Here is a 16,938-nt window from a genome sequence, read left to right on the forward strand (position 1 = left end):
TAACTCATTTGGCAGTGTAAATCAGGGAGGGCTTCTCAAAGGAGATGCTTTATTTTCTTTATTTCTCAAGGAGAACTAGGGGTTTAGTAGGGTGAAAAGGGAGCAAGGCATATCAAAGAGCAGGAGACAGGAGAGAAAACACATTTTCATGAAGATTGCCAGAGAGTAACGTGTCTGTGGGGTGTTAGAGAGTTAAGGCAAAGGCCAGAACACACAAAATGTAGATTTAATCCTGAAGGCAAAGGGCAGCCATGGAAGGATAAGAAAAGCAGAGTTTTGCAAGTTTGCAGGATGTCTGTGGCAAGTTCCCGAGTGGGTCTATATGAGCATACGCCTTCCTGGGATGTACCACCATCAGGCAGTCTGAGCTGGCCTGGGCTCTCGAGGAAGACAGACCTCAGCTCAACCCCAGCTCTGTCTCTGGTTTAACTTTCCTTCCCCCTGAAAATAGGAATCATAACACTTAGCTCACTGGTTTGTAATGCAGCTTCGATGACATAACATCACACCAAATGCCTGGCATCGTGGAACGTGTCTTTGCGCACGTTCGGTGCCTCCCGACCTTCTTCCCAGCGCACTGGCATTGTGTGTAAGCGCAGGAGAGAAGGACTGATCAGGGATGGGCTGGGGAAATAGAAATGACTTTGGCAGAAGCTCAGAAACATAGCTGGAGGGGATTTTAATCATCCCCTTGTCCTGGGTTTCAAACAGATGAAGAGAGACAGCGCAGTGAAAGAGGGAAGAGAAGAAGTCCCGTTAGTGCTTTACAATACAGAAGGGCGCTTTGGAACAAGGGACAGACTGAAAGTGCCCAGGCATGTTGGAGAAGGAATATCTCAGGAGTTTTATAGAGCCTGGAACGTGGACACTTAGAAACAGGGAGGGCTCTCTGGTGATAGCAGTGGGGGTGACAATCATGGTGGTCCTAATGCGCAGTAATGCTGCTGATAACAGTGACTGTGGGTTGGATGAATTTTCAAAGGTGGGAAAAAAAATAGTGCTCAGTACCCACAGCATCTGGATTGTGGCCTTTAAATAATAATTCCTTCAAAATCCTTGAAAAGAACACAGGCAACCTCTTTGACCTCAGCCACAGCAACTTCTTCCTAGACACATTGCCAAAGGCAAGGGAAGCAAGGGCAAAAATGAACTATTGGAACTTTGTCAAGATAAAAACTTTTCCACAGTAAAGACAGTCAATAAAAGCAAGGACAACTGACAGAATGGGAGAAGATATTCACAAATGACATATCAGATAAACAGCTAGTATTCAAAATCAATAAAGAACTTATCAAACTCAACACCCAAACAACAAATAATCCAATCAAGAAATGGGCAGAAGACATGAACAGACATTTCTGCAAAGAAGACATCCAGATGGCCAACAGACACATGAAAAAGTGCTCACCATCACTCGGCATCAGGGAAATACAAACCAAAACCACAGTGGGATACCACCTCACACCAGTCAGAATGGCTAAAATTAACAAGTCAGGAAATGACAGGTGTTGGTGAGGATGCGGAGAAAGGGGAACCCTCCTACACTGTTGGTGGGAATGCAAGTTGGTGCAGCCGCTCTGGAAAACAGTATGGAGGGTCCTCAAAAAAAATTGAAAATAGAGCTACCCTATGACCCAGCAATTGCACTATTGGGTATTTACCCTAAAGATACAAATGTAGGGATCTAAAGGGGCACTACATCTGAATGTTTATAGCAGCAATGTCTACAACAGCCAAACTATGGAAAGAGCCTAGACGTCCATCAACAGATGAATGGATAAAGAAGATGTTATATATATATACATATATATGTGTGTGTGTGTGTGTGTGTGTGTATAATGGAATTCTATGCAGCCATAAAAACCCCCCGAAGTTTTGCCATTTGCAAGGACGTGGATGGAACTAGAGGGTATTATGCTAAGTGAAATAAGTCAATCAGAAGAAGACAATTATCATATGATCTCACTGATATGAGGAATTTGAGAGGCAGGGCAGGGGGGCCATGGGGGAAGGGAGGGAAAAATGAAACAAGATGGAACCAGGAAGGGAGACAAACCATAAGAGACTCTTAATCTCAGGAAACAAACTGAGGGATGCTGGAGGGGAGGGGTGTGGGAGGGATGGGGTAGCTGGGTGATGGACATTGGGGAGGTATGTGCTACAGTGAGTGTTGTGAATTGTGTAAGATGGATGAATCACAGATCTGTACCCCCGAAACAAATAACACATTATATGTTAATTAAAAAAAGAAAAAAATAATAATTCCATTTCCCCCCAGAAGGAATCAGAGCTCCTTGGAGAAATGACTGATTCTAGATCTGAGGCAGAAAATACGTGAGATGAGCCTGGAACATCTTATTGCCAGAAACCCATAAGCTATGAATTTTCACTAGGTAGCGTCCTATCAAAGAGGCTTCCACTGGCTAAAGACAGAAAAAATGGAGTGCCAATAAGAACAAAAATGGCAATAGGTAGAAATGCAACAAATATATTTAAACCCATGAGTTAATAATAATAAAACTAGAGAAACAAAACACAGCATGACACCTCTTAAGCTGCCTCTGAAGGAGGTAGGAAACCTACTCATTTTTAAAACTGGTAAGTAAAGGGAAAGAAAATATGACACTAAATGATGATAGAATAAATGAACTAGAATATAACCATTTGGAAACCTCAAAGAAATTAATGTACTTGGGCAATGATGGCCAATGGCTCCCCACAAATAAGACACAACCAGATGTAATATCTCCCCTTCCCCTGACCCCCAAAGAGACACACCACCATCAGTCCTAGATCTACCTGCCAAACTTCAGGAAATACAGGGGTCAGAGGAACATGTTAAACGACACCATTAATATGCAACTGGCAAGACCTAGTCTTCGGGAAACTCCATAGGTTTCTACAATACAGAGGAATAAAAGAGATGTGAGAGAATATCACCCAATCGCAACACATGAGTCTTATTTCACTCTCAATTCCAACAAACTATAAACATAATAAACAAATGAAACAGTCAAAAGTATGGGTCTGGATAGTTGAGGATGTTAGGGAATTATTAAATTCTTGCCTGCATGTAATATAATTCTATTTTTAAAAAGAATCCTTATCTTGAAGATCTACAAATGAGAAATACGTACTGAAATGATATATCTGGGATTCACTGCAAAGGAACCTTCTGGTGGGGGCTGAGGGTCAGACGGAGGTAGACATGAAATAAGATTGACCGTGGACTAATCATTGTTTGAGCAGGTGATGGGCTCCCTGGAGTGTGCTACACTATTCTTTCTACTTTCGTATATGTATATTAAGAAGTTCTTGTTTGTGTTTCTGCCATGGTACGTAAGAACTGGATTCTGGATGTAGGGAGCAGAAGGAACCCACGGACTTGTTTTATAAAATAAAGAGGCAGATCAGAGCAAACAACTGAGCAGAAGGTCAGTCTAGAAAAAAAAGGCAACTAACACAGCAAGCAGAGATTAATACTCTCAACATGATGACTGCATTATAAAAATCCACAATAACAGCCTATCAAAGCCCCCAAGGAAAGTTAATCAATTACATTATATGGCAATTTATATGAAGAAAAAAATATGTAAATATCTAGTAAATATTGGGGCAAACACTCACCCCCATGGCTTGGCCAGAGGAAGTGGGGCAGCAATGGAACACCTGTCAGGACCCCCTCTGCACCTTCCTACCCTCGACGTCTGCTCCCCCTACCATCCCAATCAATCAAAGCGCCAACACCAGCTCTTCTTAGGACCCCGGGGGTCAGCTCTAACTTCCAGAGCCCTCAAAAACACCTGCTTTCCCCCCCCCCCCACCCGCTATTCTTTCTGACTGTCAACACAGATGCTTCCCAGAGGGTAGAAATTAGTGACTCTAGGGTGTAGACATTCATCAGTTGGGCTGTTAATCTGTGATGAAAGAGCCCAGGGAGGAGCCACATCTTCCCCACCCATCTTCAGGGGAGCCAAGAAGGCTCACTCACCATGGCCATCCCTCTTGTCCCCATGTGGCCAAAAGGCGTTCATGGCTACTCTTTTCACTCCTTTATTAATTATGGTCTTTCCAGAACCTAGATCAGGGAGCCCACACTGATATTAACCTTTAACCTGTCAAAATCCATGCGGAGGCTTTCCAGCCCAGCCATAAACCCAAACATGTGAATGGTCACACCACGTCTAATCTGGGCGGAAACGGAGTGGAAAGTCTTGCCAAGAACTTTGCATGCACGTCAATCAAACCCATTTCAGTCCTTGTCTTAATAGATTTATCCCCAACTATTTGGGGAATTGGAAAGGCCCATTAGGCATTATTGATTATGAGCTCTTCAAGGAAGGTATCTGTCCTATTCATATCGCTGTCACTAATGAGAGTCACAACACCCTCTCCAGTCTAGCTACGGAGCTGGCTTAGGACAAGCATTTAGCAGTCTAATTGCTCGCCCGGGGCCAAAAGCTTCTTTCTCCACGTTCACAACACACACTTAGATTTACTCTTAACACAGGAGCAGAGGGCAGCAGGCAGTGCTGACTAGCACTCCTTTGTTTATTCATTTCTTTGTCCATCCTCCTCTCGTCCCCCCACCCCTAAACATCTCTCTCTCTCTCTCTCACACACACACACACACACACACACACACCTGCCCTCCCTCCATAGTTACCTCTAACAACAGAGCGATGCTAAGGCAGGGCAGATGGATATAAACAATCTTCGGAGGCAAAAGGAGGGGACACCTCCCATCTCAAGACGACCCAGCACTGGAGAGGAGCCCGGAGCTGGCCAGAGCACCCCCAACCGAGAATCACCCCCCGCGGCCGCATGTGCAACTTTGTCCAGGCTCTGACGTACCTTTAGGGCAGAGAGCCCCACAGCCCATGGTCCAGGGTGTCAGCCACAAGCATGGTACTTCTGCCCAGAGCTCACCACTCCCTGCGATGGCCCACAGCCCCCTGCCGTCAGGCCAGTTTTCAGAGGTCTGGAGGTCTGCAGAGCTATAGGATCTTTCCAACTGTCTCCCGAGGAGAATGCTGCCTGCTGGATGCCACTCTCGGCTCGGTGCATCAGTCGAAAACAAGTGGCTGCCTATATAATTTAATATCATGCCACGGGAGACTCATGCACTTGCTGCAAAGCAAGCAGGATTCTGCCTCTTACCTCTTGGCAACTGGAAATCCAGACGGCCTGCTTGTTTCAGCTCGGCCTGGCTCTGCACCTCCAGCCACCCGTCGGAGCTGGGTGCATGTGGAGGCCAGGCTCCGTGTTTTCTTGAGGTCACCACTGTGGAGAAGGGAGCCTCATCTGGGGTGACTTGGAATTTCTTAGTCCAGCCACAGACTCCAGGTGAGAAGCCTCTCCTGAGGTAGAGGCAGGCTGGGGGTACAGCTGGGTGAGCCCAGGCCACTCTGGACACAGGGCAGCCATGCTGTGCCCTCAGCCTTTTTTCAGTGGTTGTGGGGGACCTGTCCTTTCAGGAGAGGGAGCCTAAACTTGTAGTTAGATAAGGAAGGGGGGAGGGTACCTACATATTTCTTCTAAGCATGAACTTAGCATCTTAGGTAAGTGTTAAGAACAAGAAGAAAACTCTTGAATTTGAGTATTGGTCACGTGGCCCTTTGAGTTGTTGGCTGATTGGTCTAATGCAAAGAGCTGCTGGGGCGGGGGCAGGCCCCGGTGCTGTGCACGTGTGTCACTTACAGATGAAGCAGGGAGACGCCCCAGCAATGGCACTGGGCTAAATGGATTCCTCAGATCCTGGGACCAGTTCATCTGTGCCCTGGCGGAGTTCTGCAGAGATAAGGGGCCGGTTCCCCAGATGCTGGATCCTGGGGGACTCGGCAGGGATGCCTATCACTGTGGTCAGTCCTCCGGGACCCTTGCCCTAGGGGGAGGGGAGAGACTCAGCAGGGAGACAGAGAGGGTCTTATGGAGCATCCAGCTGAGGGAAAAGCCCTGGGCTGGAGGGAGGCACCACAGCCAGTCAAGCAGGGGATTCCTGCTCCATCGGACCCCGAAGACCAAGGTATGGATCATGCTGGGAGACAGTGTTGCAGCTGTGCTCAAGGATGCTCAAAGCTCAGGCGGGCCAGATGCCTGAAAAAGGCTGCAGGTGCATTTTCCAAGGCAAGGTGCTTTGTGCTCCTAAATGAAGGGAGGGGAGTTAGGCTCGAGGAATTCATCCAGACCCTCTTTTGTGGTCCCCTCTAGCAGACTGGAGGCTCCAGACCGTGGAGGACATGTTGTTTAGGGGTCACAGGAAATAGGAGGCTATCTGGGGTACTTTCCCTGTTGGAAAAGAGTAATCCTCTAAGGTCCTACAGACCCTTTAAAAGCTCTGGAAAGAGAAATTCTGGGATGTAATTACCATGCTACCCATAATCACTTAAAAAACGGGGCCTTTTACAACCACCAGCTTTATGATTATCCTTTAAGAAGCACCATATTCTTCAAAAAGCCCAAACCCAAAAGCCACAAAGTATGCAAATTTAGCTAACATTTTTGGATTCATAACGATCACGTGGCTGGCATTCGACTGACCTCGCACATATTATCTCATTTAGTCTATGGGATGCAGAATTTGTAAAAGCAAATTTATGTCATACCTGCTGCCTAACACATCAGAGTATGTAAAAGAGAAGTCTAGAAATAGCACTGCAGAACTGGACTAAAAGGTTTTGATTCACAGCAAAGGAAATTTAATTAAAGCATGTAATGTCAATTACTGTCATTCATAATCATGTTATACCTCCCAAGAAATAATACAGATATAAAAGTCTAGAGTTACCTGCCTGTTTGATGTAAATAGGATAAAATTATCTAAGTTCTGAAAATATCCAGATATCAGAAGAGAAAACAAAAAAAAAAATTCTACCTAGTGTCATGTGTCATCAAACTTCATTAGGAAGGTACATGAGTATTCAGCCACAAGAGAGCCCATCTCTCCTCTGAGAGCAGGTCACAACAATTTTCCAAGGTGCCTGGAAATCTGGGGTTTAACATGGTCATGATTTTTTTTGGCTGCTATAAATACATGCTCCTGTTTGTTCTGACAAGGCCAGGAGAGGCCAGAGTGGTTGCTCTGGACCCATCTCCACCACTTTTAGGTCTCAACATGGTGATGAGGACCAGACCCTTTTGTAGGGGTAGCTTTGAATTCCGTGGAGGCAGGAATCTCAAGAAAGCACCAGGGCAGAGAGCATCTGTGGGGCTCTAACACGCCACCACTGCATTCCCTTGTCCTTCGATCACTAGTGGTAGATCCTGGACTAAAGAGTGGGGTTACTCCAAGGAGCAAGAAAGCAATAAGGTCCCTGCATTCTTAGGGTCACAGTGCCGTGGGAGAGATGGGCACTAATTATAAAAATGTGTAAATTCACAGTTACAAGGCAAGCTCCACTGAGCCCCAGTTTCTGCATATCTGAAGGGGGTATAATAGGATATCTATCCCAGGGGGTTGCGGCAAAGGTGAAATGGGTCAAGACATGCAAAGCCCTTGGCTTTATACATATTAAGACAAATTCCACTGCTACTATTAAGACTATTCTCATTCCTGAGTGGCCTCACCAGTTGCCTAGCTGTGTGACCTTGGGTCAGTTACCTAACGTCCTCATGTTTCACGTCTTCCAGCCGTAAAATGGAGCAACAGTAATTCCTAACAAAAAACATTAAATGAGTTAATTTGTAGAAAATGTCTGGGAAATGCCTGACATGTAGTAAGAGTTTGATAAATGTTAGTTGCTAGTGGTGACGTCGGCTCCTAATGTGCTTACAGTCTATTGCAGGATTTGTCAATAGAAGCACTACGGACTTTGTGGAATGGATAATTCTTTGTTTTGGGGGGCGGTCCTGTGCATTGTAGGGTGTTTAGAAATATCCCTGGCCTCTACCCGCCAGATGCCAACAGTATCCCTCCACCCTGCCTAGTCGTGACAATCAAAAATGTCTCAAGACATTGCCTAATGCCACCGAAGAGGAAAAATCGCCCCCACAGAGAGCTACTGTTCCAGCTGGGATGTGTAATGGACCAGGAGGAAGGGAAACAGTGAAGATCTAGAGTCTGTGGTCATGAGGAAAAAAGCAACAGGAAGTCAATGAGGGAACCTGTCCTCAGAAAGTCAGCGAAGGCAGCTTAGAAAAGAGGCCATAAATAGTGCTCCGCGACCATTTTGAATCTATACTCCTTCTGATAAACACAAAATCACTTTATTGAGATTAGAGATTTCAGAACAAATTAAACATCATGACTAAACCCAAGTTAAAACAACTATAATATACCGAAGATCATTTCCCGTTATATACGGTTCCCTTCTTTCACCAAAGTCCTGCTAGAAGCTCTTGGCTAAGTGTCACCCTACACTGATTGAGACAAGCTGGGGAGGAAAGAAAGGGATGGGGCCAGGGAAATGGAACCTTCAAGGTCACCCCTGAAGAACTTTGGAGCAATGATCTCTGACATCTGTGGAGGGGAGTCCAAGTTTTAACCAGTGATCTGCCTCCAAAGAGGTACAATGTCTGGTCCAGCTTGACTCCCAGTGGCTGCATCCCATCTCATTCCCATGACTGAGACCACCAGACCCTCCTCTACCTCCTGCCTCAGTTTTCAGGCTCCAACTTGACCTGAGGCTGTCCTGGGCTCCACAGCACCATCCTTTGACCCCAATACAGTGCTTCAGTCCAATACTAAAAGCAGTCACATTGCATTACCCAAGATCTTACGGTTGACCTCCCGCCTTGATCCCTGTCCCAGAATCTGCTTAGCACACTGCCCCAAGCCCTGCCCAAGTCCCCCACCTAGAGTCAGGCTGCCATCTGCTTTTCTGCCCATTTGAGCATCTTCCCTTCAAGCTCCTGCTGCTGGACTCAATCTACCCATTGGGAGAGCCTACTGTTTTACTGTGGACCCTTCACTGATGCCCCTGTGCTGGGGTGGTGCTCAGAGATCACTGTACCCCGAGGTGGCCAGACCATATCTTCACTGTGAGCATGTGGACCAGTAATCCGAGTGCAATCCTAGCACGGAGGAGAGTCAGATCCACGTCCCGTCCCTCCCTGCCTTTCCTGTTCTGTTGCTGGCAACTGGCTATGCCCCGGTATGCCCAAGAAAATCACATTCTCTGTGTCTGGTTATCACTGTCGTGTGGTGGATTAATCAGACAACAGCTCTGCCCAAGCGACTCAGGGAAGATGTGGACACGTGATGAACGGAGCTCCTCCCATTTGCTACGCACCCTATCAGGTGAGGGGAGGAGAGGAAGACGGATACTCACTGAGGTTTATTCTGCGCTATGCATTCATTTACGTACTTTACATACAACTACTCAATTTTAACTCCCAAACGTCCTAAGAGGTAGACATTGTCAAGAACGTGCTCCATATGGGGAAGAGGCAGTAAGGCACCCGAAACCCGGTCCTGCTGAATTCAAAACTCTTGCCCGTTCCCTAACAACCAGGCGTGGTCTTTGGGACGCATACCTGGAATTCTACAGGGTTTCTATTTTCTCTTTCTTTCACCTTTTATTTATTTATTTACTTATTTTAAAGCTTTTATTTATTTGAGAGGGAGAAAGAAATAGCAAGAGCGAGCACGAGTGGCTAGAGAGGGAGAAGCAGGCTCTCCACTGAGCAGGGAGCCTGATACAGGATTCGATCCCAAGAGCCTGGGATCATGACCTGAGCCGAAGGCAGACGCTTAACCGACTGAGCCACCCAGGAACCCCTCTTTCACCTTTTATAAATTTTCATAATATACGTGGGCTCCACTCTCAGACACAGCAACTGAACTCAGAGCACTCACACCACCTGACCTCAGGCTCCTCCCTCAGATTTGCTTCTGCTGTGAAAATTCAGGTGCCAAGCACTTTATTCAAGGTCACAGAGAAAATGAGCTGTGGAATTCCACACTCTCAAGGGGTCTGCATATAAGTACTTAACGTCCACAGAAGTCACTGCCCCAATGACAAGCTACCTGTGGACCTGGATTTCCCAGTGGAAATCAGTGCACCCCAACAGATGCAGACCTTGGAGTTCAGCAGTGTGCTCTGGCCTCTGTCTTCCTGCTGGGGACAAGAGGCATGCCAGAGACTGCAGAGTCGGCCACGCGCCGGCCGCCTGCTCACAGGAGGCACACGGGGTTTGGTATTTGCGAGTTTCACATTTGCGCAATGAACCCTCCCCCTGCCCCTCCTCCTTTTAACAGGTTAGCATTGAAGGCGTTAAAAATACCCCCCAAAATAGACACTAGAGATGACATCGGCTTTTCCCCTCAGCGGGGGTAATTCCATTGATCTTTATGTGGATGGACTTGGTAAGATTTTATGGTTGAGTACGTACTGCTACATTTAAGGATTTGAGAAACACACAGAAGGAAGCTCACCACCTGTTAGCACCAGGCACCTGGGCATTCATCGGTCACACTCAGGACACAAGGAACAGAGACAGAGGACAGAGGGTTCTGCAGAGGAAGGATACAGCACCACACTGGAAGCAGCCCCCCATCCTGAATGGAGATCTAGCTAAAGAAGAAGCCAGCATTGACCCCGGAGACAATCTACGGAGGTCTGGAGTCAGAGCCCTGTTCGGACTCTTCTTATTTTTGTGGAAAATCTGGCTCCATTTATACTGTCTACACCCACAATAATGCAGCAATCTGCCAGACACCACAGAATACACTTTTACTATAGGAAACCAAGGACTAGACAATTTAAATTTTTATCGGATCCTTATTATTAGGCAAAACTAGCTTTCACATGACCACAATCGGTACTGCCATAGTTTCGCTGTATTTTTTCACTTAACACTTTAAATATACTTTAAAATGTCAACACTTTAAAATATATCTGCCCACATCACAAAGTGAACATATTTGGACTTCAATGATAAGATATTTTATTTATCCTAGACTATTATATTTAATCATTATACAATTGTTGGCAATTTGGGATGTTTTGCTATCGATACATACATATATATGTATATATATACACACACATATATCACAAAATTGTGGGTGATTTGGGTTGTTCTGGTCTAGCTTAAACATATATACCTATATATTTAATCTATAAAACATATATATCTATATATTTATATATATCTATATTTACATATAGATATATATATTTATTTATTTAACTTATATTAAAATAAATATTTATTTAACTAACTAACCAACATTGTCTCCTTAGGATATAGTTCCAAAAATGGATTTATTGAGTTAGGGTGGGGGACTGTTTTTGTGATCTGCGTTCCATATCATCACACTTGTTTTCTAGGAGGACAAAGGAAACTTATAATGCCTTCTGCAAAGCATGTCTCCACAAAGCCCTGCCCATGTTCTATTTGATAGCTTTTGTTTATTTTTGATAATGTGATAGGTGTGATAAGGTAACTCAAAGCTGTGTTAACCTGATTTATTAAAATCCCTCCCTGGGATTTGTTTGCAGTGAAGGTTCCGCTTGTGTGAATTGTCTACTCCTGGCTTTGACCATCTGTCCTGTGACGTCTTGATGGTGCCCCGTAAGCTTTATATAAAACTCTGAAGCGCCTGGGTATTAAGTTTTTAGCTGTTATATTTACTGCAACTATTTCCCCAATCTGTTGCTTCACTTCTCATCTCTTAGTTTTGTTGATTTTTGTTGTACAAAAAAAAAAAAAAAAAGAGGTGTTTTCTTTTTTCAATGTAACTGAACCCATCAAACTTGTCACTGATAATTTCTTCAATTGCTTCAATAGTCAGAAAATTGTCTTTTCTCAACAATTGGGATAAGTATACCATTAAAAAGGAAAAAAAATCTTAGCTTTTTAAACCATCTGGCATTTGTTGTGGTATAAGGATACAGTGACCATATTTTCTGAATCAGAAATTGGAGCATGTGATCTGACAAGTGCCAGTATTCTTATGGGCAAAATGGGACAGAATATTTGAAATTGAGACTGTCCTGGAAAATGGAGGACATATGGCCCCCGTATGTATGAAACAACCTGTTACTTTTAAGGTGTAAGCCAGGCCCTCTCTCCTCAGCTCCTGTCAACTCTGGCAACAGAGATTTTTCATTCAAGGCTCACCTCACCTGAGTCCTGAGCCCAGCCTTACTAGGGGCTGGCATGGCAGGATGTCAGTAGGGTCCGTTCCACCAGAAAAAAGGATCCAGAATTAGTTATGTTTCTAACCTCTGCTGTTGCCCCTCTAGATCCTTCTCTTCATTCCTCCCCCTGCTTCCTGCCCACAAGGGGCTGCATGAAGGAGCATGCTGGCCTTCTGCCTTCAGCTGAAGTCAGATCCATGGGAAGTGCCCCAAGAAGACCAGGAGAGAGAGAGGAACTTGGGGTATTTATTTCCTGATTCTTGCTGTGGAGTCACCACGACCCAAGGACACAGGCTCTTTCTGCTGGGTGGCCCCCCTCATTCCTTTTGTCCCGTCTCTGGATTTCAGTACCCACTCAGGCCTGGACAGCTCTGCTGGACCCTTTCATGGTGGAAAGGATCTCTCAGTCCCCCCCCAACCCCCCTCCCCCCACTGAATACAGGACGGCTCCGCCGTGGACAGACCACCGACACTGCAGCCCAGCCGCTCACACCATCTTGCAGTCCTAATGCTGCCATTCTGGTTGTACGCCGTCTCAGCTCTTTTCCCTTCCCCCAGGCCAAGGTCTTGGAATGCCTCAAGGTTCACCTATGCCGGCAACAGCCAGTGACTTCTTCCTTCAGGAACAACCCGAGTGCCAGAAACTATATGATGCCTTCGGGACACTCTGAACTGAGTGTCATTATACATAAAGATGGGATCAGTCATCTGATGACTGGCTGATCCCATCAGCCAGCACTGGCTGATAATTACTAGCACTTCCTCTTCCTGGTCCCCCACACCTTCATCAGTGGAGTCTCATTTCTTCTTGGCCCTTGAACTTGGGCTCACGATGCTATCTGGAATACCTTGCCATGCCTCCTTTTTCTGCTCGCCCACCTTTAACCACAGCACTGCCTGATGCCCTACTGCGCATTCCCACTGACAACCTGGATTCCACTTCTTTACACCCACTTTCCAGGGAAACCACAAGCACAGAGAAGTCCAGGAGCAGAAGGGTCAAATCTGCCTCCCAGCAGCTGGCCCACGGGGCTGGGAGTGACAAGCCCTGCGTCAGCTTGACGAGCACCCATGAAGCCAGGGTCGGGACCATCGGACAAGGCTGAAAAGGATGAGGCCAATGGGAATGCAATCAGAGACAGTAACTGGGGCCAGAGACAACAGGCAAATGGTGATCCACAGGCATGAGAAGATCTGGTAAGGCTCTGAAGGAGATGCAGGGCTCAAGCTACAACTTGAAGGTAGAGGAGAGGAAGCACGTCTGGCAGCAAGATCTTCGGGTCAGAAATCAGCAGCCGTGGTGACTGTATTAAATCACTGTTGGCTGAGGGCACGGGTGGCGGGGGGGCGGGGAGGTAAGATTGCACTACACCTGCTCCTCGACGACAGCTGCATCCCTGATTCCCTGGGGCCCAGAACAAGGCCGAGCAAGGGCGGCATCAATACATGCTATTTGAATAAAGAAATGAACAAATGCCCTTAACCCTATTATGGCCAAAAGCAACACGGACCGCTTGGATACAACCATCCAATGGCTATGGAAACTGCCTTTATTTCATGCAGGGGCCATGACGCCTCCAAGGTGGGTTCTTGTCCCCTCGGGTCCTCATACTTGAGCTTGGCCTCTGGTTTCTCGGGGAGCCCCATGAGGGGCTCGGAAGAGCTCAGGGGGCAGGATGCACCACTGAGAACTCTAACCCGCAATGCTATGCATATCTGAGCCATGTGGGCTTTCTATCTTGGGCCTGAGGCTTCTGTCCTGCACAGTGGCCAGCTTCTCCTCCCTTTCTAAGCAGTTTCAAGCTCCTAAAACGCAGTGTTTTCCCCTGCATTTCCTATACCTGTCTGGGGCTCCATGTACCTTTTCTTTAGACACTGACCATCCGCCATCCCGGGTGAGAGTCTCAACGTCTTCTTATTCACACCACTAATACAATACAACAGCTTACGTTTGCCTGATGGTTTACAAAGCTTGCCCACACGTTTTACTCAATTCTATAACCCTGCTAACCAGGTATCATGATCACCAATTGGCACTGAGACTCAATTGTACCGGGTCCCCCGGCAGCAGCACCCGGCACTACCCGAGGTCTAGGACTCCTTATCTTCATTCACGGTTGCTGCCTCTTTATTTCTTCTGACTCACTCCACAGATAGGGCCAAGCAGAGCTGATGCCCTCCTGTCTCTGTCATTGAGCAGGCCCATGCAGCACATGAGGATACCACTAGCCTACAGGGGCAAGGCTCCTTCCAGCTCTGAGGTTCTCTAGGATTTGATAATCTCACAACCCTTCAGCCTGCTGGCAATTTTCACAAAGTAAGCTTCCCCCCCGTGACTCCCCCCCCTCCATTTACCACATGCAATGTTTGATGCTCAGCTACTACTCTCCATTGTTTGAAGTTAGGCAGTGAACTGGAGAGCCATTGCCCATCTCCGAGTTCCTACCGCGTTCTGGAAAACGTGTGTCACATCGCGCAAATGGAGGAGCTAACAGCAGCAGAGGAAAAATTACCAAAATGTAACTGTTTTGTTTCCCCCTGCCTCCCCCAGTGGATTGGGTTAGTGACCTCTCTCTGAGTCACAAAAGGCTTTCAAACTTGTTCTGATTTACATCTACAGGAAACAGAGTTTATGTCTTGCCTTTTTCTTAAAAAATTTTTTTCTCATTCCCAAACCACAATTTATTTCCTTCTATATGGAATTTCTTGATAATACCTCAGGACAAAAATATACATTCATAATAGCTTTTCAGCTTCGTGGTGCAGGATTAACCAAAACCACTCATTTCAACAAGAGGCTGGAGGCTTTCAGCCAATTACCTTCAGAATGCATTCTGTGAGGTTTAGCTGGGCGGTCCTCTCCTCATCAATTAAGTCATGGGAAAAGGCTCGGGATCACCATGATCTCACTTGGACCGTGAGTTGCAAGGAAAAGCATTAAAAAAAAAAAAGAAAAAGTTTTCTACCAGAGTTTGGAGGCAAGGAGCTATTTTCATTATTTTTGGCATCTGAAGTATGGCAGATGGTCTAATCTTTTACATCTCTATATTCTGAACTCTATTCCAGAGGAAAAATAAAGAACCACAGTTTAGCAGAGGTCAGGAAGACACGTTTGTAACAACCCCCACCTTCACTCCCCAAGACTAGGCCCCTGTGGACTACGGCCATTGCTCTTTGGTTGCAAATTATAGACACCACCCCCCCCACACACACCACACACACACACATTTTATCCCCTCTTCAAGTTAATTAATTAAAGGAGATTAAAAAAATAAATACTGTAGTAGGCAGAAGGCTAAAATGGTCCCTCAAGATTCTCGATCCTAATGCTAGGACTGTAAGTATGAGGAGACGTTATGCTCTGATAATGTTAGATTACATGGCAAAAGGAATTTTGCGGATGTAATTAAGTTCCCAGTTAGTGGAGTTTGAGTCAATCAATAGATTATCCAGGCAAGCCTAGAGCCTAACCTAGTCAAACCATTTAAGACATGGAATTTTCTCCTGCTGGTAGCAGAAGAGGAAGTCAGAGAGCTGTGGGAGTGATTTGATGTGGAGGGGGCCACACGGCAAGGAGCCGAGAGGGGCCTCTTGGAGCTCAGAGCAGCCCCTGCCAGAAGCCAGCAAGGAAATAAGGAGTCAGTCCTACAACTGCAAAGAACTGAAGATTGCCAACAAGCTGAAAGGAGTCTGGAAGTGAATTCTTCCCCAGGGCCTCCAGACAAGAGGCCAGTCTGGCCAATACCTTAATTTCAGTCTTGTGAGACCCTGAGCAGAAAACCCAGCCCACCCAGACTTCTGACCTACAGGACCGTGAGATAATAAACGGGTGTGGCCCGAAGCTGTAAAATTTGTGAATTTGTCCTGCAGGAAGAGAAAACCAATATACAACCTCAGACAAGTCAGTGAGGAAACAAATACAAGTATGGTTGGGATACAATGGGAAAGAGAGAAGCCCTCCAGACAGCAAAACCTTCTCTTCCCCTTTTAAAGACACCTGGGCTCTCTGCCCTTGGCTTTTCTTTTCTTTTTTAAAGATTTTATGTATTTATTTTGGGCAGGGGGAGAGAGAGAATGCACACACCTACACACACACGTGAGCATGGGGAGGGGCAGAGGGAGAGGGAGAGAATCTCAAGTAGATTCCCTGCTGAACACACAGCCCAACTCAGGGCTCAATCTCAGGACTGTGAGATCATGACCTGAGCCAAAAGCAAGAGTCAGATGCTTAGCCAACGGAGCCATCCGGGCACCCCAGCTCAGCTTCTCTCTTGATCTTGACCGGCTGCCAGTGCTTACATATGATGAACATGGCTGTCAGCCCCAAGCCTGACTGAACCCACATGGCCAGAACCTATCAGTAACCAAGAAAGTCTCCTGTGTCCTTCGTTCAGATTCCTGAGGAAGAAGCTGGTCCCTGGTCATTCATTCATCCAGCAAGTAATAACTGAGCACCTACAATGTACGAAGGATCATTCTAGGCGCTGTGCGGACGCAACAACGAACAAGATCAATTGCTCACAGAGAGTTCACGTTCTAGTGAAGGGCGGAGACGACGAAAAGGCAAGCCAACACACACGTTATGCCAGCAAGGATAGGTGACGAAGGAAAACACAGCAGGGCAATGGCATGAAGGGAACCAGGAAGTGCTCTCTGTAAACAGGTAGGAAGGCCTGGTGGAAAGGGGGGAGGGCGCCTATGAAGAGAGATTTGAGTGAAAGAGCAGGATATGCAAATACACGGCAGAGGAACATTCGGGAAGAGGAAACAGAAAGTGAAAAAAGCTATGGGGTGGAAACTGACTCGCACGCCGTAAAGAGCAAGGAGGCCTGTGGAGCTGGCGTGGAGGAAG

At 46.4% G+C, this 16,938-nt stretch overlaps 1 protein-coding gene across 1 annotated transcript in view; it reads right to left on the reverse strand.

Annotated features, from left to right (window-relative positions):
* Positions 1 to 16,938, reverse strand: part of PARVA (parvin alpha) — a 167,710-nt gene that overhangs the window by 84,146 nt on the left and 66,626 nt on the right. The window lies entirely within an intron of this gene.

The sequence above is a fragment of the Martes martes genome, assembly GCF_963455335.1.
Source record: "Martes martes genome assembly, chromosome: 10".
Classification (NCBI taxonomy): Eukaryota; Metazoa; Chordata; class Mammalia; order Carnivora; family Mustelidae; genus Martes; species Martes martes.